The sequence below is a fragment of the Macaca thibetana genome, chromosome 13 (genome assembly GCF_024542745.1).
Source record: "Macaca thibetana thibetana isolate TM-01 chromosome 13, ASM2454274v1, whole genome shotgun sequence".
Classification (NCBI taxonomy): Eukaryota; Metazoa; Chordata; class Mammalia; order Primates; family Cercopithecidae; genus Macaca; species Macaca thibetana.
Genome location: NC_065590.1, coordinates 98,696,791 through 98,719,203, shown reverse-complemented (window position 1 = coordinate 98,719,203; position 22,413 = coordinate 98,696,791).

Sequence of the window (22,413 nt, the reverse complement as noted above, 5' to 3'; positions counted from 1 at the left end):
GCGGATCACAAGGTCAGGAGATCGAGACCACGGTGAAACCCCGTCTCTACTAAAAATACAAAAAATTAGCCGGGCGCGGTGGCGGGCGCCTGTAGTCCCAGCTACTCAGGAGGCTGAGGCAGGAGAATGGCGTAAACCCAGGAGGCGGAGCTTGCAGTGAGCCGAGATCGCGCCACTGCACTCCAGCCTGGGCGACAGAGCGAGACTCCGTCTCAAAAAACAAAACATAACAAAAAAAAAAAAAAAAAAAAAAAAAAAAGAGTTAACTGATTCTTCCTCAAACACGAACTTAGCCTCTGTTCTGTGCCAGGCAATAGTGCTAACTATTGAGTCTGGAAAACAATACCAGAGTTTATTCTTTTGAACAGTTCAGCCTAGTGCCTCCTCTAATGTGCCACGATAATCAATGTTTTAAGATATCAATTAAAGAAGGTTTAATTTTGTATCATATTTACATTTTGGAAAACATACCTTACTCAGATATTATCTTTACAAAACCTGGTTTCTATCTGCATAGCTGAAACACCCTTTTCTCCTTTTTGCCTAAAGAACAAACCACTCAAAAGTAGGTCAAATATCTTCTCCTTCAGAAATGTGTCCCAATACCCCTCCATGCCCCCATCAACTCCACTAGGTTGGTTGGTACAGGGCCTAGGCTCTCTGGGGTATCCTTGCCATAGCCCTGAACATGCTCTGTTACCAGAGTCTCTCTTTCCTGAGAAGCCCCAGGCCCTTGAGGGTGTAGATTCCATTGTCCTCATCACGATATTCTCAGCACCAATTACAATGCCTGGACTACAAAAGGTACTTCATAAACGGTTGATGAAGGAATGAATGAGCAGTTCCGGAAACATTCTGGCTCGCCCTTTACCCGCCTGGCTCAACCTCAGTTTCCCCCTGGGATTTCTATGGCACGGCCACTGTCTTAGCTAAAATCCACTGAGCACTGCCCACAGGTAATATAGCCTACCAGCACCTATATGCAAATCTAGAACATATTGACAATCGGTAGGCCATCTTTAGGCCATATCACTCTCTAATAGATTCACATCATGATCTATAATTTGAGTAGAAACAGAACATTTGGAATTCAGTGAAAATCATTTGTTTTGGGGCAAAAAGGATAAAAATATCCAAGAATACCCAAATCGATAATAATAGCATGCAGATGCTCTTTGTCATGAACTTTACTGTCAGCGCACTGTTAGGAATTCCCTTCCGTCCTTGAAAGAATAGACTTCGAATTCAACCTGAAACCCCAAAGTACACAAATGCAAAACCGCATACACAAATGGGTACAAAATCATCACCAAACCAAAAACAGGTAGTAGTTTACAAGATGACAGTCTGTCTCAGTCATTCTAGGCAAAGCCTCTCATGCATGGTTCTCTGAGCCTTTTGCATCTCTTCCCTTCTGTTGGTTTTTGAGCATTTTTCGACTCTCCTGATCATTTCAGTACCAGCAGGAGGGTAGGAGAGGCAAATAGAGATGATATCATAATCCTCTTTCCTTCCCCCTCATGGTATTTATGATAAAAGGCTTGAGGGAAAAGAGAGCTAAATTTAAGAGCTGCAATGAGGGCTTTGAATAACCCTAGGGTTCTGATTATTCATGGCAATGGCTCTCTCCCGTTTTCACAGACATTTGATTCAAATCAACAAGTGCATCCCGAGAATCTATTCTTTCCCAAACAAAGTGCTAGGCATTTTGAGAAAGATATGAGAACCAAAGATTTCAGCTCTGCTCTCAGGAAGTTTTTCACCTCTTGAGCAGTACGAGATTTACATATGTGAAATAACCATGAGCCATTAAGACAGTAAGGACAATCAAAGATCCAAATAAATAGAACAAATACACATATAATGGAAATTCCCAGCATCAGTTGAACTGGCTCTTCTCTCTCATCCCCAGCTATACATTGGCTGATGAGAACTGGCCTAGAATCTTGTCTCCCTCTTTTATAATATATTAACACCAAGAGCAGCAACATACCAAAGTTCAAATATGGTAACAAAAATGAAGACAATGCAAGATTTTTTACTAACAAAGATACCCTGAGAGCCTGGCCACCAGGTCACGCCAACAGCGAAAGGAATTATTTTTTTTGGTCTCTAGCTCTGAAGCTTTTCACTCAGGATTCCAACAAACCACTCTCCCTGGTGACCTGAAGACCCAAACAGTCACTATCTCATCCCTGCCCGCTAAAGAACGCTACACAAGAGCACTTGTTCTACAGTGGGGGTCAAAGAGTCAGTGGGAATGCTTTGTTCGAATTTGGAATCTAATTCTGTGATATTTGTAGATTATAATACATTGCAATTTTTTTCATTCTCTTTGCATGTAAATTAATCTGCTGCACTGAAACTACTACTTAAAACAAAGGGGTTTGATTTATAGTCAGTCTCTCCCTCATAAATCACACCTGCAGCGTGGTGCTCAGGGCCCGCCGGGCTGTGCCAGCACTTACCTTTTATAAATGATTTGAGGTGACCTCCCATTGTGAAGAAGTCTGATACAATCCCATTCCCCCTTCCCACATTCGCTTTTCTTTGGCTGGTTATTCCCACAGGGACTTCAGACCCTGTGTTTGCAAGCATGCCAGTTGTGTTCCGTTTTGTTTTATTTTTTACATTAAGGAGTGTGAAAATCAAAATCTATGGCTTTGCCCCCCCGTATTTGGTGTCCATAGAAATACAGCTGTGCCTCTTGTCCCCTCCCTTGTAACCACCATTCCTTTCAGCGTCTCATCTGGGTCACTTTTAGAGTCAGAAGTCTGACCTTTCAAGAGCCTAGAGTGCGAGGGGGCAGCCGGCTTTCTCATTTGGCAGAGGAAGCTGGTTAATAACCACAGGAGTTCCCTATGAAGTGTTCTGTTGGGTCTTAGGGGAGAAAGGCTCAAAGTCCATCATTTCCCGTGCATCTGGCTTCCCTGCCACTTACAGAGACCTACAGGAAGCCAGGCGGAAGGCATGTCAAGGAAGCAGGGACTCAGGATAGCAGCCATGCATGGAAGAGCTAAAATCAGCCCTCACCAGACCCTTTCCTGATGGAGTAGGCAGTGTCAGGAGAGAAAAGGGTGACAACATGTTCTTAAAGCCCAGGGTAGTGACAGCAGGTCCCTGAGCCCAGATCTGAAAAATTATTTATCTTTTCTGAAGTCTTGAGATGTTAAAGGCTCCTAGCACGATACGCACAGCAGAGCTGGTAGCATCCCCTGTACACATTTCCCTGTTGTTAATGGCTGTTATAATGGCAATGGTATTGTTACAAGAAAAACTTTAGATACATTAACTCAACAGAGTTTGAGCAAAGAACAATTCTTGAATTGGGCAGCACTTGGAACCAGAAGAGAGGTTCAGAAAGTTGTCTGCTCTGCAAGTGCGCAGGCAGCATGTGTGGACAGAAAACAGAAGTGTGGTACAGAAACCGCCTGACTGATTACAGGCAGCCTTTGCCATATTTGAACGTGGTCTGATCAGTTGGCCGGCTGGGATTCACTGAAGCTCCGCTGCTGTGATTGGCTGAGACTCAGTTACGACACAAAAGCATACTTCAAAGGTGGGCTTTCAGTTAGTTACATACTAAGTTAGGTTGCAATTTGTTACCTAGGGACTCTAGGTATGGAGGCCTCCTCAGGCCAAATTTAGCTTAATTTAACAGTGTCATTATTAACAAAAGTGAGGTGTGGGCAGCTTCACCTTCCTGGTAAAGGGGATGGGAGCCTCTGGTCGGCCTCCACTGGATCACCTCAGGCAAGCCACATGACCTCTGCAGGCATCACTTTATTTTCTAGCGCAGTGAGGCATAGGGGCCATGTTTTATTACTTCTAGCTGTAAAGTTAAATTATTCTGAGATTTATGCAGTCAAGGAAGATTGATGTTTATCAATCTAAGTTTATCAAACTTAGGAAGTGTTTCCTAAGAAAACACTTCCCAAAAAATTCGGTATAAGAACCAGTTAAGTGTTACCTGGTGGGAAACATTTGGGACATACTAGGTTTCCTTATGGCAGGACTTCTCAGAACCTTTTTTGATCTCCTTTTTTTATTGTTTTCTTTATTTTATATGATTATTTAACTTATAAAAAAATACATGCTCCTTATAAACAACACAGAGGTTAATTAATTAAATATTGATAACCTTACCTTTGTTACTCCAGTAGCAGCCTCAGAGGTACACAACACTAGGGTTTGAAATGTCTGCATCTTCCCAAAATCTCAGGTCCACCAGGACTCTCTAGGAGAAGGATGGAGCAAGAAATGCTCCCCAAATTGTTTGACCATTGTACCCTTTTTCACATAGTATCTCACAGGTCTATGTCTTGTTCTGGTTTACATACTAGGGGAAATCTTGAAATAAAGCTAAGGATTGCTTCTGATGGAATAAGATTCTTTTACCAAATCTGTAAGAAATCCACACAGGTAAGAGGTCAACAAAAATAACACTATTTAGACCCCAGATCACAGGATCCATTCATTCTTTTGTTTAATTTATGTATTTATTTTGAGACAGAGTATTGCTCTGTTGCCCAAGGTGGAGTGCAGTGGCACAATCTCGGTTCACTGCAACCTCGACCTCCCGGGTCCCAGCGATTCTCCTGACTCAGCCTCCCTAGTAGCTGGGATTACAGGTGTGCATCACCACACCCAGCTAAATTTTGTATATTTTGTCAAGACGTGAGTTTCGCCCTGATGGCCAGGCTGGTCTTGAACTCCTGACCTCAAGTGATCCACCTACCTCAGCCTCCCAAATTGCTGAAATCACAGGTGAGAACCATAGCACCTGACTGATCCATTCATTTTTTAATAAGATTTGGGAGCTAAATCACCGAGATGCTACAAATAGCTTCTCTGAAGGAGGCTCTCAGACCCGGTGTCAGGGTTCCTCCCAATTTGGGCTATCACTTACCCTGTGTGTCCTCAGGTTCTCCAAGCATCAGGGATGGAAGATGGTAGGACTCAAAACCACCCCTGCCACACACACAAAGGCTGGCAGAGGCTGACACTGCGATCATTGGGTTCCCAGCTCCAGCAGCCCCTGGCGCATAGCAGGTCCTTGGCAAGCACTATTGAATTTGTGGAAGAATAAATACAACATTCATTAAGAAAATGAGAAAACAGCTAACAAAAACGTAAGGCCCATCACCTTGCCTGGCCACTGGTCAGAGCCTCTGTTCTCCAGCTTGTAATATTTTACTTAATCAACAACAACAAAAAAAACCTCTGAATTCAGCAGTACTATTCCTGTTGTGCTGAGGGCTCAAGTTTGCATGACTAAAAGTCCAAAATCTTGGTTCTGTAGCCTCTGATTACAAGCCAAGTGATCACACTCCACCATAGTTGCCTCTATCCTTCCTTCCTTCAAGTCCTGCAGTCTAATCCTTAGGGATTGTGGATTGGGCATGACAGAGTACAAGACAGCTGGATGCAGGAAGCACACCTGAGGTCTGGGCAGATTGAAGGGTAACTGTGCGATCTTTAGCCTAAGTGAGATCTCACGGTTTTCACTCTATCAGCGCCCCCATGGCATTGTCTATTTCATCCTATCTTCTATCCAACCTTCAGTCTATTCTCAAATGAAAGTGATTCCATTATAGTGGCAACCTTGGACATTTTCCAAACATAAATAGCAACATGAACATGTCGTAACCAAAAACACAGGGAAAATATTACTACTACTGTGGGTCTTCCCAGGTCACAGACTGAACTTGATTAAGTACTGAAATACAAAATGTCCACGCTGGCCTCTAAACCATGGATCATTGAGATGCACTATCATTTATTCACTGAACATGTACTACAAGACGTACCTGTGCCCAATCCTGAGTGAGACACCAGAGATACAAAGGTGAATAGGACAGGTGCACTGTCTTCCCAGTAGTCACAGGCTGGAGAGGAGGCCAAGCCTGCATTCAAACCATCACAGCACAGTGAGTACCTAATAGTGGAGGAATTAAACCCAGGTGTAGACCAAAAAAAAATCAAACAACAACAAAACATTTGCATAAAATCCAGGAAAAAATTGAAAATATTTTTAAAGTGAACCCTAGGCACTGTATTTTAGGCCCAACTATAAAACCTGCTCTGGTTTAGTTTCTGTAGACTTACAAGTTTCCATGGTCCACACCCAAATTTGCACAGAAGAGATTCAATACCTGTGAGATTCCAGTGGATTTCAAAATGCACTCACCTCTTGGTAGTGAAACAAAAGCTTATTCTTTTGAAGAATATCTCATGATATATATGGAGAAGATTCCAAATATCCAAGATTAGAGTGACAGATTAAATATTTGGTTTTGGAGCAGTACAAAGGGTTCCATTCCACACAGAACACAAGCTCCGCATTACAGAATATTGCGTGGTCAACGCAAACCAGGCTAATCTATACAGCAAGATCATTTAACTGAATTAAAAGCATGTTTACACTTTATAATATGATAAGGGGCAGACTCTGGGAGGGACATGCACATTTCACACTAGAAGTAGCAGCCTGCAGACATTGCAGGCAAGCACATGTGTTAGAAACTTTGTGTAGTAGTGACTGTTCCCCATTAACCCACGTTCACCTTTGTTTACTGTCCATTTTCATTCTTAGTTGTTTGCTTTGATTCAACCAATTTTTTATGGGTAGAAACATTTAGGCACAAAGTTCTTCTAAAGTAAAACTTTTCTACAAAATTTATAATGACTTGTACGTTTAGCTCACCTGATTTCTCTAATTATTCAAGGATTCTAAAATTCATGTGTATCACGAGAAAATTTTTTATCTTCCCTGGGGGATAAAAAAATTATGTAAAAGAAAGTCTTTCAGTGCAATGATGAGTAAAGGAAAATAAACCAAATCCAAGAACCTATGATTATAAGCCAAAGCCTGTTTTCACAGAACACTTTGCGTTCCATGTTTCCACTAACAATGGAAATGTACCGTTCTAGAATTTCTTACTGTAGGGACAAGAACTAACGCCTGTGTCTAAAACACCAACGAAGAGCCTTAAGGTGGTGGTGGTGGTTTTCCATTAAGAGCCATAGACTTACAGAAACATGCAGCGAGAGTTGTAAATGTGTTCAAATCAATTTGCGTTGGGTGGGCCTCACTTTTTAGAGGCAAATAAATAGAAATAATTTTATTCATTGCCTTTAAAGGTAGGAATGGACAAACAAAATTATTTCAGTAAAAACCACAAGCAATATGCAAGCGTGATGGTGTGCTCTGCGAGGTCTGTTGAGTAAGAGAAGAGGTGGGAAAACAGATGAAAACCCAATGGGAGAAGGGGAAGGGTTCAGATATGCAGAATGGACTGAGAGAATAAAGAAAAAGATGCATCTAAAGACAGAGAGCTAGACGAAACTAATAGAAAATTCTACCATAATGGCCAAGGAAGGCCTCTTTAAAAGGTGAAACTTGATCTGAGTTCTGAATCTTCGGAGGAAATGTTCTCAGCAGAGGACACAGCAAATTCAACAACCCTGCGGCAGGAAGGGGCACGGCCCAGTACAGAACATTAAGGCCAGAGTGACTGGAGCCAGGCAGCCAAAGGGAAACAAAGACGCCAGGGCAGAGAGTTGGACGGCACGGTAGTTAGTTGTTTTAGGACATGAGGACATGTCGTTCTTTTAGGACATGAGGTAGTCCGTTTAAGATTTGAGGCGTGGGGGAATTTCACCTTTTTTATTTATTTATTTATTTTTTTTTTTGAGACAGACTCTCGCTCTATAACCCAGGCTGGAGTGCAGTGGTGTGATCTCAGCTCACTGCAACCTCTGCCTCCTGGGTTCAAGTGATTCTCCTGCCTCAGCCTCCTGAGTAAGCTGGGACCACAGGCACCCGCCACCATGCCTGGCTAACTTTTTGTATTTTTAGTAGAAACAAGGTTTCACCATGCTGGCCAGGCTGGTCTTGAACTCCTGACCTCATGATCCGCCCACCTCAGCCTTCAAAGTGCTGGGATAACAGGCGTGAACCACCACGCTCGGCTCCTCTTCATTATGAATGCAATATAAATCCATTGGGAGATTTTTAATAGAGGGGTGATATGCTGTGATATACATGTGTTAGAAGGTCATTCTGGCTGCTTTGGGGGAAAGGAATTTAGGTGGGAAAGACTGGTTGTAGAAAGACCAACTCAAGATTAAGAGACCATAATGGAAAAGTCCAGGGAATAGCTGGCATTGGCTTGGTCTCGGGTGGTAACATTGGAAATTGTGAGAATGGTGAGACTTGAAAGATACTTTGAAAGTAAAGCCAATAAGGTGTGGTGTTAGACTAGATGGGAGGGGTAAAGGAAATGGTTAATCCTCAATGAACCCTGGGTTTTTGGACTAAGAAACTGGGTGGATGGTGATGCCATGAAACAAAATAAGTTTTGAGGGATGAAAGTGGGAATCAACAGAAGAGCTTTGGCCTAGTTAGTTTTGAGATGACTCTAGGACGTCGAAGTGGAGCTGCAGATAGTGATGTGTGAATGTGACCTCCTTGGCAGGGTCTGGAGGAGGGATACCTTTGTGGCTCATCACCATGCATCCTCTCATTGAATCTGCTAAGCAGTGATATGGTGAGTTTTGTAGAGTAAATAAGTATCCCCATTTTCCAGGGAGAGCACTGAGGCTCAGAGAGATTGAGTTAACTTGACAAAAGCCACGTCAACAAGTAAATCATGCCTCTGAGAATACAACCTCCATCTCCAAGTCTAGTGCGCTTTCTAGTACACCACAAAGAAAACCACAAAGAATGTAGCAAGAGAGTGGCTAAGAATAATCTGAAATTAGCATATCAGAAATTTCTGTTTTGATTACTTATCAATTAATTTAAAGTTTGGGCACTAAAATCAATTATGATCATTGTTTTTTTATATTATTTTTATACTTTAAGTTCTGGAGTACATGTGCAGAATGTGCAGGCTTGTTACATAGGTATACATGTGCCATGGTGGTTTGCTGCACCCATCAACCCGTCATTTACATTAGGTGTTTCTCCTAATGCTATCCTCCCATAGCCCCCCACTCCCAGAAAGGCCCTGGTGTGTGACGTTCCCCTCCCTGTGTCCATGTGTTCTCATTGTTCAACTCCCACTTATGGGTGAGAACATGCGGTGTTTGGTTTTCTGTTACTATGTTGGTTTCCTGAGAATTATGGTTTTCAGCTCCATCCATGTCCCTGCAAAGGACATGAACTCATCCTTTTTTATGGCTGCATAGTATTCCATGGTGTATATGTGCCACATTTTCTTTATACAGTTTATCATTGGGGGCATTTGGGTTGCTTCCAAGTCTTTGCTATTGCGAACAGTGCCACAATAAACATATGTGTGCCTGTGTTTTTATAGTAGAATGATTTATAATCCTTTGGGTATATACCCAGTAATGCGATTGCTGGGTCAAATGGTATTTCTGGTTCCAGATGCTTGAGGAATCACCACACTGACGCCCCAATGATTGAACTAATTTACACTCTCATCAACAGTGTAAAAGCATTCCTATTTCTCCACGTCCTCTCCAGCATCTGTTGTTTCCTGACTTTTTAATAATTGCCTTTCTAACTGGCATGAGATGGTATCTCATTGTGGTTTTGATTTGCATTTCTCTAATGACCAGTGATGATGAGCTTTTTTTCATGTTTGTTGGCTGCATAAATGTCTTCTTTAGAGAAGTGTCTATTCATATCCTTTGCCCACTTTTTGATGGGGTTGTTTTTTTCTTGTAAATTTATTTAAGTTCTTGCAGATTCTGGATATTAGCCCTTTGTCAGATGGATAGATTGCAAAAATTTTCTCCCCTTCTGTAGGTTGCCTGTTCACTCTGATGATAGTTTCTTTTGCTGTGTAGAAGCTCTTTCGTTTAATTAGATCCCATTTGTCTATTTTGACTTTTGTTGGCATTGCTTTTGGTGTTTTAGTCATGAAGTCCTTGCCCATGCCTATGTCCTGAATGGTATTGCCTAGGTTTTCTTCTATGGCTTTTATGGTTTTTAGGTCTTACATTTAAGTCTTTAATCCATCTTGAGTTAATTTTTGCATAAGGTGAAAGGAAGAGATCATTGTTAAAATGTTCTGCTAGCTATCCATTATGCCTTCTTTGAACTTAGAATCTAGCAAGTGTCTATAAAAATTGTGTAAGACTTTGAAATGGACCAGAAAAAAAAGACTGTAGTCTGTCTTGCCTAGTTCACCCTTCCAAGTTTTCACTAACTTTCCTTGTCTTTGAGCTATTTTACAACTGTAAACTGTAGAAAACTGATAGTAATGCAGGTGATTTGTGTCCACAGAAATGCAAATTTTGTTTGGTGGTGATGCACTTGATTATTTCTTTGGGGTTATTGACCAGTTTTGCATCTATTTGTAAATTCACTAAAGTGTCTCTGATTTCCTATGTATGTATATTTTAAATTCGCTTTTGAACTGGTAGTAATATCTTATTGGTTCTTTTATTAATAAATGAGTTAAAGTAAAGCTTTGCTAGTCATTCATTCGTGTTTGTATAAGTCATGATTTTAACCCTTTTTGAAATTTTTAACATAGATTACTTTTTAATAATAGAAATTTTAAAATCATTTAAAATATATTCCCCCAAGTTTTGAAGAACTTATTTTTCTGAAAGAAATTGCTTACATTTTAGAAATCACTTTTCGAATTTTAGAAATATAGGTCAATTTACCAGTAAATGACCTGTGAGACTTTTTTGTTGTTTGTTGTTGTTGTTGTTGTTGTTGTTTTTGAGACGAAGTTTCACTCTTGTTGCCCAAGCTGGAGTGCAATGATGCAATCTCACCTCTGCCTCCCGGGTTCAAGTGATTCTCCTGCCTCAGCCTCCCAAGTAGCTGGGACTGCAGGCACACACCACCATGCCTGGCTAAGTTTTTGTATTTTTAGTAGAAACGGGGGTTTCACCATGTTAGCCAGGCTGGTCTTGAACTCCTGACCTCAGATGATCCGCCCACCTTGGCCTCCCAAAGTGCTGGGATTACAGGCGTGAGCCACTGTGCCCAGACAACTAGCGAGACTTTCTTATATTGAATAGTTTGTAGTGAAATTAAAGCTTCCATAGCTCACAGATCATGAATGCTACATTCAAACAATTTTCTAAATGGTTGTGGCCAGGTGCAGTGTCTCACACCTGTAATCCCAGCACTTTGGGAGGCCAAGGCGGGTGGATCACTGGAGGTCAGGAGTTCGAGACCAGCCTGGCCAAAATGGTGAAACCTGTCTCTACTAAAAATATAACAAATTAGCCAGGCATGGTGGCACACACCTGTAATCCCAATTACTCAGGGAGGCTGAGGCAGGAGAATCACTTGAACCTGGGAGGTGGAGATTGCAGTGAGCAGAGATTGCACCACTATACTGCAGCCTTGGCAACAAAGTGAGACTTCGTCTCAAAAAAAATTAAAAATAAAAATTTTTTAAAGTAGTTGTGAGTCTTTCGTAGCTGAATGCCAAAAACTATTTGCTCCTCACCAACCACTTGACTCTTCATTGAACAAAGAAGATGAGTTTTGAAGCAACTTGATACATCCATTCTGACAAAGAAGTGTTGTGTAAGTGTGGCTGCAGTGATGGATAGGAGTTGGTGATCTAATGAACATTTCATATTAGAACAAAAGCAAATATCTCCTCCCCTGGGTATGAAGAACTGGTCACAGAAGATGGGAGGTGAAAAATTTGTAGAAGAAGCCAAAAGCCTATTAGGAAAAAAAAGACAGACCCAGACATTCAAAATTGAGAATCTGTCAAGACTAATAGTGTCCCTGTCCCAAGATTCCCAAGAGGAATTCACCAGGAAGTCACTGAGAGTCTATTTGCTGGCTTGGACTCAATATAAGGCCTGAAGTCTTGTTGAGAAGGGCTGCTCCTGGCATAGCTTGTGCTGGTAACTCCTAAACATAGCCAACCAAGCACTGTGTCCTGTGGCAGGGAAAGCTTGGCTAAGCCTATCTGTATGAACTGTGGAACTGCACCCTGGGAGGCCACCCATAGACCACAATCTCAGCTTATGCAGAAATGGAGAAAACAAAGGCATCAATACAATGGATGTGTGTTCACCAGGCTGTGCAGGACAGGTCTTCAACAGTGCCACCATGTGGTTGTAAGGAACAATTGTTAATAGTGGCTACTGAGCACCTTCCCGGTTCCTTCACGGCTGAGATTTAGAAGCAGAATTGACCGAAACTGCATTATGTTTTAACTGGACCTCAGAAGAGATAATCAGAAAAACAGAATTGGGAAAAACAGCAGTTGACTACTCTTTGTAGCTTTTCAGCTGTTTCAACTTCAGCTCCTGCCCTTGCTGAAGGACAGAGGAGAAAGGGGGCAGGAATTGTTATCTATTGCTGGTAAAGCAGGTAAGATTTGAGCCAGGGGCCCAAGCCTACCTGATCAGAAGCCCCTGGTCTCAGATTTTAAGACTCTGGTATTCTGGCCGTAAGAGCAGGACTCAGCAATGTTCTGCTAAGGGCCATAAAACCTGGGACAAAAATGCAAGTTATGGAAAACTTTAGTTGCAGATATCCTTGCTTCTAATGCCAATAGAGCTTCTTGGGACAAATGAAAGACAAGGCTACATATAAAGGCTTTTTGACTTCCATAAAGAAAGACACTAAATAAGTCCATGCCAAGCCAGCCCTTCTGATAGGTGAGCGGAGAACCAAGTCAGAGCCCCCAGAATAGAGACTGGATGTCTACCACTGCAGTTTTCACTTCCACATAACCCAGAGTTGCACTTCCAGGTAGGCCTGGTGGTTACTGAAAGTGACCCAAGGTGGTGAGGCTGTTAGTCCAGGTTCTCCATTAACTTCGGCCCCACCTGTAACCATCGCTAGGTTAGGAGAGGAACTTCAAGTACAGACTTCACCCAGAATGAAACTAGCTCAAAGCAAGAAATTCTTAGTAACACTATCACCTCCTCTTTCATACAGACTCAGGGTCCAGTCTCTGGGTCAAAGTCCCTTTTGTTTCCTTATGTGCCTTCCCAGTGGTCCTCTGTCCTTAGTCTCTGGAAAACGGAAACAATTAGATGGAACTCGGTAACTCACTCAAAATTTGCATGTTTTCTTTAATATCAAAAAGATCTAGACTTCTGGAGGGTTATAGAACTAAAAGCCAGAGAATCTTACAGTGGTCGAAACTGATCAAATGCCATAAGCTAAAAATCTTTCAGGGTTTTCCCTCTAGAGAAAACAGAAACCAGGCAATTTTCAGCTTTTTTATCTGTCCTAAATCTACCCAAACAAATATGCTGGAGAGAAGAAGATATAAGCACTTAATCATGAGAAACATCTTTGACAAAGAAAGATCATAATAGGAACTGAGCAGGAAAAGAGAGCATGAGGAAGGGGGGCAGGGGAATAAAATAGGATGACAGAAAGAATGAATTACTTCCCTCTTGGTCAGTCATTAAATTCCACCGAGGCTGGTGGTGAAGGAAAGTCATTCCCACATCATAAATAGGAACAGAGCAGTCCTTTCACACCTTCAAATTTTAGCCAAGCATCTATATCACGAACCTTCCTTCAATGTTTACAGGAAGAAGGGAGTGTTATAAAATATATTCTCCTGAATAAATCTTAGATAGCTTCAGCTGTAAGATTGTTAAAATTAAAAGAAACAAGTGGTTGAGCAATTGAAGATTATCAATGCTAACTGGCAAAGGAGAGGATGGCTGGGTATGAGTCACTTTGAAAATACTGAGTCTAGTTTCCTGAATGCAGTATTATTCATTAATTATTCCTTCCTGCCTGCCTGCCTTCCTTCCTTCCTTCCTTCTTTCCTTCCTTCCTTCCTTCCTTTCCTCACTGTGCTTTAAGTAGTTCACAGCTTCATGGGAGAGAGGTACCTAGTACACAAATAGCTGCATTAAAATGGGAACAGTGGTAACAGTCACAGAGCGGGCCTGTTAAGACACCCCCACCCCTTGGCAAGTTCAAAAAGGGCAGAAACTGAGGTTGAAGCAGCTGAGAAGTCACCATTATCATTCAACTCCAATTTTACCTAATCTGATTTTTTAAATTATCTCCCTTGAAGCCCAGGTAGGATATAAAACCAAATCCGGTGGCAGGTATGAGAAGGAGCTCAGGACATGAGCAGGACCTGGGTAGCAGGGTTGGATTGTCCTTGGTGGGGAGAACAGGTACTGCCTTGCTCATGTGCATGACAACCAGCAAAAGAGCAGTCGCTGTCATTTATTTAACGTGGACTATGTCCTCCGCATTTACTTACCTGCAAAAGGGGATGACCTTGCCAATTTGCCTTTTATAAGTGAGAAGACAGAATCTGAGAAGTTCAGTAGCAGCCCAAGAACACCTACCTTGGGGTGGGGTGGGATGGGGTGAGATGGGGTGGGAAGGGATGGGATGGGACAGGGTGGGAAGGGCTGGTGTGGGGCAGGATGGGATGGGATGGGGTGGGATGGGAAAGGCTGGGATAGGGTAGGATGGGGTGATGGGATGGGGTGGGGTGGGATGGGGTGATGGGATAAGATGGGGTGAGGTGAGATGGGATGGGATGGGGGTGGGATGGGGTGATGGGATGGGGTGAGGTGGGATGGGCCAGGGTGGTGTGGGCTGGGATGGAATGGGATGGGGTGGGATGCAGTAGGATGGGGTAGGATGGAGTGAGGTGGGATGGGATGGCATGGGATGGGATGGGATGAGGTGGGGCAGACTGTACTGGAGGGAGTTCTAGGGGACGGGGATGGGCAGTGCAAAAGCACAAGGGTAAGGAACACATGAGCTGGCTCAGGTTGCCCGAATTTCAGAGCCACGAACAGAGCAACAGATGACAACAAGGTCAGGGGTCAGCTGGCGCTCATGCTATGGGAGCCTTGATGCTCCCTAGCTTGCATGCACCCATCAGGACTTCTTCATACAGATATCTAAGAGTAAGAGTAAGGTACAGGAACGGTTGTCTCGTCTTTCTTGAGAATGCAGCACAAGTTCTGGTTTTTGTCTTCAAATACTGCAAACAGCAAGACAAGATCACCAGTTGCCTTAGTCAGAGCCAGCGTGGAGGTGGCTTAGAGATCATTTGATGCCACCGTCAGCAAAGCCTGAACAGGGTCCCTGAGGCCCAGGGACTCAATGGAGCCTCAGAGCTAAGAGTCAGATCAGAGCTGGGATTGGGGCAGCCTGGGTCTAAACGGAGGACCTGCTGCTCAGGGCAGCCTGTCAAATGGGGAGCCATTGGCCCTTCCAAAGGGCTATGAAATGGGAAACCCAATCTAGGCCTTCAAAGGTAGGGGAAAAACTCACAGCAGGGCAAACCAATCACGAAAGCCCTTCTGTGCAATGGGCTCAGGAAGCCGTCCTCCTGGGTCACCGACAGGACATCCTCTGCTGCCTTCAGGGGTGACAGGAGCTCAGGTCAAACACAACTTAGGATCACACCTTCTTCAAAGTCAACCCCATGCCCTGCAGACGTCATTCACAACACAGGCCTACGGCCCCTCTCCACAGGCAGCCCACATGCCGGCAGGCCGGCAACTGGGAGGAGACACAAGCCGTGTGGACACTGCGGGAAGGAAGGTGTTGAGGAAGTTTAAGAACTGGCCTCCCTCCCAAAAAGAGCTAACGTGTGGGGTCCCAGCGGGGGCCCGGCCTGCCCAGGAAACCACCTAGTGACTGTAATATCCTGGGCAGTCAGGATTCTCTTACCTTAGGCAAACTCCTTGTCAGAAAATCTCTTCTTAGAATCAAAGAATCACAGGATTTTTGAGGTGAAAAAGTCTTTCGTCTTTGTCTTGTGTAGTTGTAGTTGCTCACCTCAAACAGTGCTGAGGGGAATTAAGGACTCCTGAAACAAAAAAAAAAAAAAAAATATGACCCAACAGGGGGCCTAGGCAAATTTGCTTAACTAAAGGATCCCTGTGAATAACACCTAGTAGGCAAAGAAAGGCATGTTCCATCGGAAGACACCAACAGCGTCTTTGGTTAGGAATCAGTCAGCCTCCACCAGCCTCCAAATGCTAGCCACGCAGTCTGCCTCAGGAATGCAGGAGGTCCACAGGCCATGCCTTCTCCAGCAAAGCCAGGAGATCAGAAGCCCCTCAAGGGGGTGTTGAGCCAGAGGCCCGAGGCCTTGCAGATCTGACGCTCCAGAAGCGGGGGTCTCCTCCCTGCCCCCCACTACAGGGAATGGAAATGTAAGGTTCTGGAACCCAGTTCGATTCAACCTAATTCCTTCAGGCCCAACCAGGGTCCAAGCTCCAAGGCTAGGCCTGCAGGGTCAAACACAGACATTTCCTGCCCAGGAGGTTCCTGTAAGCCAGTGGGACACCTCAAGACAGCATGGGGAGGGGCTCTGACCGGAGTCCTCCTGGCCCTGCTCTCCTCAAGGGACTTGGTCCAGCACCTCACACTTGTCCACTGCTGTTTTCCAGGCCTTGCACACACCTTGTCCACAGGATCAGTGCTTGGAACAGAACCAGGTCTGGGCAGGTCACACCGAGGGCTGATCAATAGGCTGCCCAAGCACATCTGTCCATCTGCTCTGCTTTGCAAGCCACTAACAGGCCGTGAATGCTGACTCAGTGCCCTGGCTCAGGGAGGCGAGCAGGCAGAAGAATGGAGGGGTCAGGATTCCCAGCTGCTCAGAGGCAGAGTGTGAGAAGGAGACGCTAAGAAGCTCCCAGGTTCCAAATTCCTGTCACTGTCACTGGAAAGATAATGATGTTATTGAGAAAGATGTGTGGAGGGCAACTTGAGAACTTATTTAAGTTTATTGAAGAACTGGTGTGATGGCCGCATAGCACCAGCAGCAGGTATGAGCTGAAGGGCCTGCCACCCTCCCCAGGACCACCTGTCCTGCTACCTAAGCTTGAGTGGCCCGGGGCATTGTTCTGGAATGATTCTGGAGCACAGACATCAACACGTTCATGTAAGTTCCATCATAGACTCCACGTAACAAATCTCCCGTCCCAGTTACCAACTGACGAGAAGGAGAATCAGGCTTCTGGGAAGCTCCAGGGACTTCAAGGAGTACAAGACTATTCTGAGGCTAAAACAATTGCAGATTCTAAGATGGAAACCGATACTGTGCAAATTAAAAAAATATATATGGAGGGAAAAGAAAGTTTCCTTTCTTTGCAGGCAAAACAGGAAGCTGTGCACGTTAGTTCTGAAGTGCACCTGTTTCTGTGCACAGTCTTGCCTTCATGGGATTTCTAATCCAAAGGAAAGCTACACTGAAGCCTAGCATAAGCAACTCACAATGAGGTAGCCGTGGTTTAAATGCCAGTGGTGTCCCCCGGCAGCTCACTGAGTGACTGAGCCGTGTCTGTCTGGGATTCCAGGTCTTTGAGTTGACTGGACCCCGCAGGCCTAGCCTTGGAGCTTGGACCCTGGCTAGGCCTGAAGAAATTGGGTTGGATGCAACTGAGTTCCAGGACCTCACATCTCCATTCCCCATAGTGGAGGCAGTAGGGAGACACCTGGCTCTGGAGCTTCAGAGCTGCAAGGCTTCAGGCCTGCGGCTTAGCACCCCCTCCAGGGGCTTCTGGCCTCCTGGCTCCGCTGGAGAAGGCACTGCCTGTGGACCTCCTTTGTCTCACCCTCCTTTGGGTTCCCATGATAGGTAGCCTGTATTAGATGCTCAGTAAATATTTGCCAATTTTTAAAAATTCCTTGAAAATACTGAAGATACCCGGAATGAAGGGACCTGACAAATTGGAAGTTTCTCTACAAGAAATTCACATTTGCAAAGCGAAGAGGCTCTCTCTTGAAACAGGCTTACTGTTGTGAACGTGGAAATGCGAAGTGAAGGCTTTCTTTGGAAATCACTTTGTATGCTGCCAACACCTTCCCGCGCTTTTGCTCCAACAGCTGATCCACAGAAAAAGCAGGGTGACAACCTCATTGTTCCTGGGTGACCAGCCTGCCTGTGGGGCGGCCTTTCTTTGAGAAGCCATGGAATACAATGCATCGTCCTTTGTCAGAAGCTCCCAACCGAACCAACCTTCCAGAAACAGAAACACTCCCACAGCTCCCTTCCCCCTCTGCCGGCTCCCTTCCCCCTCTGCAGGCTCCCTTCCCCCTCTGCATGCTAAGAGCTCAGACCCAGCCTTCTGAGGGTCTCCAGCTGCCAGGTCTGTTTGAGGGGAAGTTGATGAGGTCAGGCAGGAGAGAAGGAAGAAGGGGGAGCCACAGGGAAGCCGGGCTTGGGAGCTTCAGGGCCTCTTACTGCTTCTCAGAGATCACCTGCCCTTCACCTTCCTCCTGCCCAGCACCTTACACAGAGGACCTCCCTAAGGCTGCTCTCCCAGGCTCACAACAATGGCAGGAATGAAATGCAGAGGAAGGCTTCCTGTGCAAATGCCTCCCAGAGGAGTAACTGGCCTGAACTCTCCCAAAGGCACGAATAACTGATATCTCTAAGGCAAAGATTGATGGGAGAATAGGGAACAGGCGGATGTGGGTAGCTCACTGGGGGTACAGAAGAGGCAGCATTGCCACCTCATAATTCTGTCTCAGGCCAGTCCCAGGGAACCCATGGGGAAGGCCAGCTGCACGGCCGCAACACCAGTGGGCGGGCTGAGCTCCCGGGTCTGGCTGTCTCGGCATGGCTGGCTGGCCCCAGAGTTCCCTTGTCATTTTGTCTTTTAGGGAGGCCACACCGAATCACCAACCCAAGGTGTTACTGTGATGAGTCTATAGCTTGGGTCCTCATTCCTCCTGCCTGCTTCTACATAGCGTGTGGCTTTGGGCAAGTCACACCATCTCCGTGGGCCTCAGGTTTGTGAGGCTGTCTAAGGCTTCACTGTTGAAAGGAGCCCTTCCTTCCAGGGAGAAATCCTGGTATTCCCAGAATCACAACAGCTTTCCCGAAAGACCATTAATGCATGTCCCACCTGGTCCCAACAACCCCATGAGGGGGTTACTGCTGTCCTCGTGAGAATGAGGACAATTTCTGGAATGCCAGTCTAGAGACATGTGAAGAAGTCCACCTAGGCTGGGCAGCAGCTGCAAAGTAGAGGTTTGTAAAACACGAATCCTTTCTACTGCTTCCCCTCCTCTATCCTACTCCCCTTTCCCTTCTGTTCCTTTCCCTTCTCTCCCCTTCTTTTTCCTTCCGTTCCTCCTTTCCTTCCACCTCTCTTTCACTATTCTGCCTTTAATCCTACAGCAGATTCCCCATGATTTCCATACAGAATGTTCTGTGTTTCTAACATACTGAGGCTGAAGCCACAGAAATTGAGCGATGAGGCTGGGCACAGTGGCTCACACCTGTAATCCCAGCACTTTGAGAGGCTGAGACAGGCAGATCGCCTGAGGTTAGGAGTTCGACACCAGCCTGGTCAACATGGTGAAACCCCATGTCTACCAAAACTACAAAAAGTAGCCAGGCATGGTGGCACACATCTGTAATCCCAGCTACTCAGGAGGCAGAGGTAGGAGAATCACTTGAGCCCAGGAGGCAGAGGTTGCAGTGAGCCAAGTGCCAGTGTACTCCAGCCTGGGCAACAGAGCAAGACTCTGTCACCAAAAGAAAAAGAAAGAAATTGAACTATAAGCTACTAGCTCAAGTGTACACCTTGTACTACGAAAGGGAAAGGCTTCTTTAAACTAACAAGAAGAAAGACAAGGCAATGCGATTGCTCATTGAAGGGTGCAAGAGCTTCACTGTGTAAGCTGTCCACCTGAAGGGTCTGCAGCTCCCATTCCGGGAGAAACACCCATCCAGGCCATCCCTTCCTCAGAGCATCCCATCAGAGCCTAATAGGGAAATTCTCGTTATAGTTTATTTAGGAAAAAAATCATAATTCAACGCATGTCCCTGCAAAACCATACAGTATAACAGGACACTAAAGTGACTTTTGCTCTGGCACAGAGGAGAGCTGAGTGAAAAGATCTCTGGATTCTAAAAGCCCAATTGTCCCAGGCTGCCACTTAGGTTGGCGTGCTCGCATTCATGTTCCACAGCAGTGTATAGTCCATGAGCAACCACAGGACTTTTATTGTCTGCCTTCCTAAATCTGTCCTGCTGTAACTTAAAAAAGAAGTTACAGCATCTCTGTAACACTATTTGGTTTTAACTAGGTTGCTAAATGTGTTTGCTGAAGTCAGCTATAAGGCGTTAAGCATTTCAGTGGTACAGGGTGTCAGAGATAAATTCTGCAGTCAGTGTGTGGCACTGGATGAGATTTATTTTGCAAACTTTGCCAACCCCAAAAAGGAGATTATACGTTTTGGGAGATAGGGCACTATCCTGTTAGTGAAGTTCATTTAGATGTATTTCCTATACCAAAGGGCATTAAGTCTCTCTATAAATATTAACAGAATTGCATTGCAAAGTGTAAGTCCCAAATGGGGATGTCATTTGGCAGACCGTGCCCCCCAGGTATGGATTGTGCCATCCCCGGGGAGAACTGGCTTCTCTCTCCTGCATGGCATCAATTATAAGCTTTCATTCTTCTGAGAGAATTAGGAAACATCTGGAGTCAGCACTTCCACAATCTTGGTTTTGTTTCTAAGAGTAGCTGCATTATTTGCTGGCAATTAGGATGTTCAGATACTAAATCAATGATTTTCTCCATGGCCCATGACTTATGTTTGTAATATAACAGGCATACCAAGGGTGCCATGCCCTTACAGCTCTTTAAAAAATAACCAAAAAATGAATCTATTGATTTTATTTCTAAAAATTATTTTATTTAAACCAGTGGTTTAAATAAACTGGGGGCAATTTTGCACCTCCTTCCCAGAGACATTTGTCAATGTTACTTTTTGTGTCACATCTTGGGGGCATGTATTGGCGTGGATACAAGCCACTGGATAAGGCCAGGGATGCTGCTGGACATTCCGCAATGCACAGCACACCCCAGGCAGGAATCATTCAGCCCAGGATGTCCACAGGGCCAAGGTGAACAGACCTGGCAGAAACCTACTACAAATCCTCTTTCTTGTAGAAACAAGAGGCAGATAATTCTCTATGGGTGAGTGTTGAGTGTTTCCAATATACCAGCACTTTGCTGAGGTTGTCTTATTTAATCCTGTCTCCATCAGAAGCAGTCTTTTCTGATATGACCTGATAATTGTGTTGTATAAAGTCCTAGTATGATCAAAAATGGCCAAAGTTCTCAGTATCTCTACCTCCAACCCCAAATTTCTCTCCCTCATCTCACTTAACTTCCCGGTGGCATTCAACACTGTGGACCACATTTCCCTCTGAGAAACCCTCTTTTACTCTGTCCAGCGGCTACCTCACCAGCCTGGTCTTGTCTGCAGCCTTCACTGATCTTCTCCAAGCCAGTCAGTGCTGCAGCCATTCAAGGTTCAAGCCCAGGTCCTCTTCTTTAGGGTCTCTCAAAGGCAACTCAGCAAACACCCAACACTTAACCCAAACTCCTAATCTCCCTCTCTGAATCCTTGTCCTCTTCCAGGTCTCCCAGGTTTGGTCAGGGGTGGCCCCATTGGCCCCACATTTATCCACTTCTGGAGTCGGAGCCCACAGGTCTTTTTTACCCCTCACTTTCCGGCTGCCCATAATCCAACCATGAACCAGTCCTGAGCTTGACTTCCAAACATCTTCAAATCCATCCACTTCTCTCCAATCCTAGACCACCACCTTTGCACAAGTTACCATTACCTTTAACCTAGATAGCTGAGGAGACTCTTGCCAGATGTGCTTGCCTCCCATCAGCTCTCTCTTACCTGCGGCCACAGTGATTCTACCAACCATGCATCACATCACTCTCCCTCGTCCTCACCCAGCCTACCTACACACATACACACACACGTACATGCACACACACATACACATGCACACATGTACATGCACACACGCATACATGCATACACATGCATGTACACACACATGTACATGCACACACGTACATGTACATGCACACACGTACATGCACATACACACATCTTGAAGCCTGTCACTGGCTTTCTGTAGCTCTTAAAACACAGCTTCTGAACTTGACCTACGTGACCCTGTGCATTCTGGTCCCTGCCACTTACTCTGCCCTTCAGACACACTGGCCTTGCATCCCCCATCTTCCCCCTCTGACCACAGGACTTTTGTCGAGGCTCCTCTCTTGGCTGAGATCACCTTTTCCTAACCACTTTCCCCCTTAGCTCATATCTGTCCTCCAGATCTCGGTTCAGCATCATTTCCTCTTGGAAGCTCTCCTGCTCTCCCAACCGGATCCCTGTGGCAGCCTCTCAGAGCGCCATGCTCTGACCCTCTGAAGCTCTCAGCAGCTGTAATTTGGTCTGTTTTCTGTGTGTCATTGTTTGGTTGTTCTCTCTCTCCCAGACTTGATTATGAGCAACTTGAGGACAGAGAAACTGAGGCCTTAGAGACACTGAAGAACTTGACCAAGGCAAATGAGTATACACAGTGGCCCTCTGACCCTTCGGTCCACCATTCCTTACCCACTGACTATTGATGTTGAGGAATTGCAGTGAAACATGAGTAAATATCT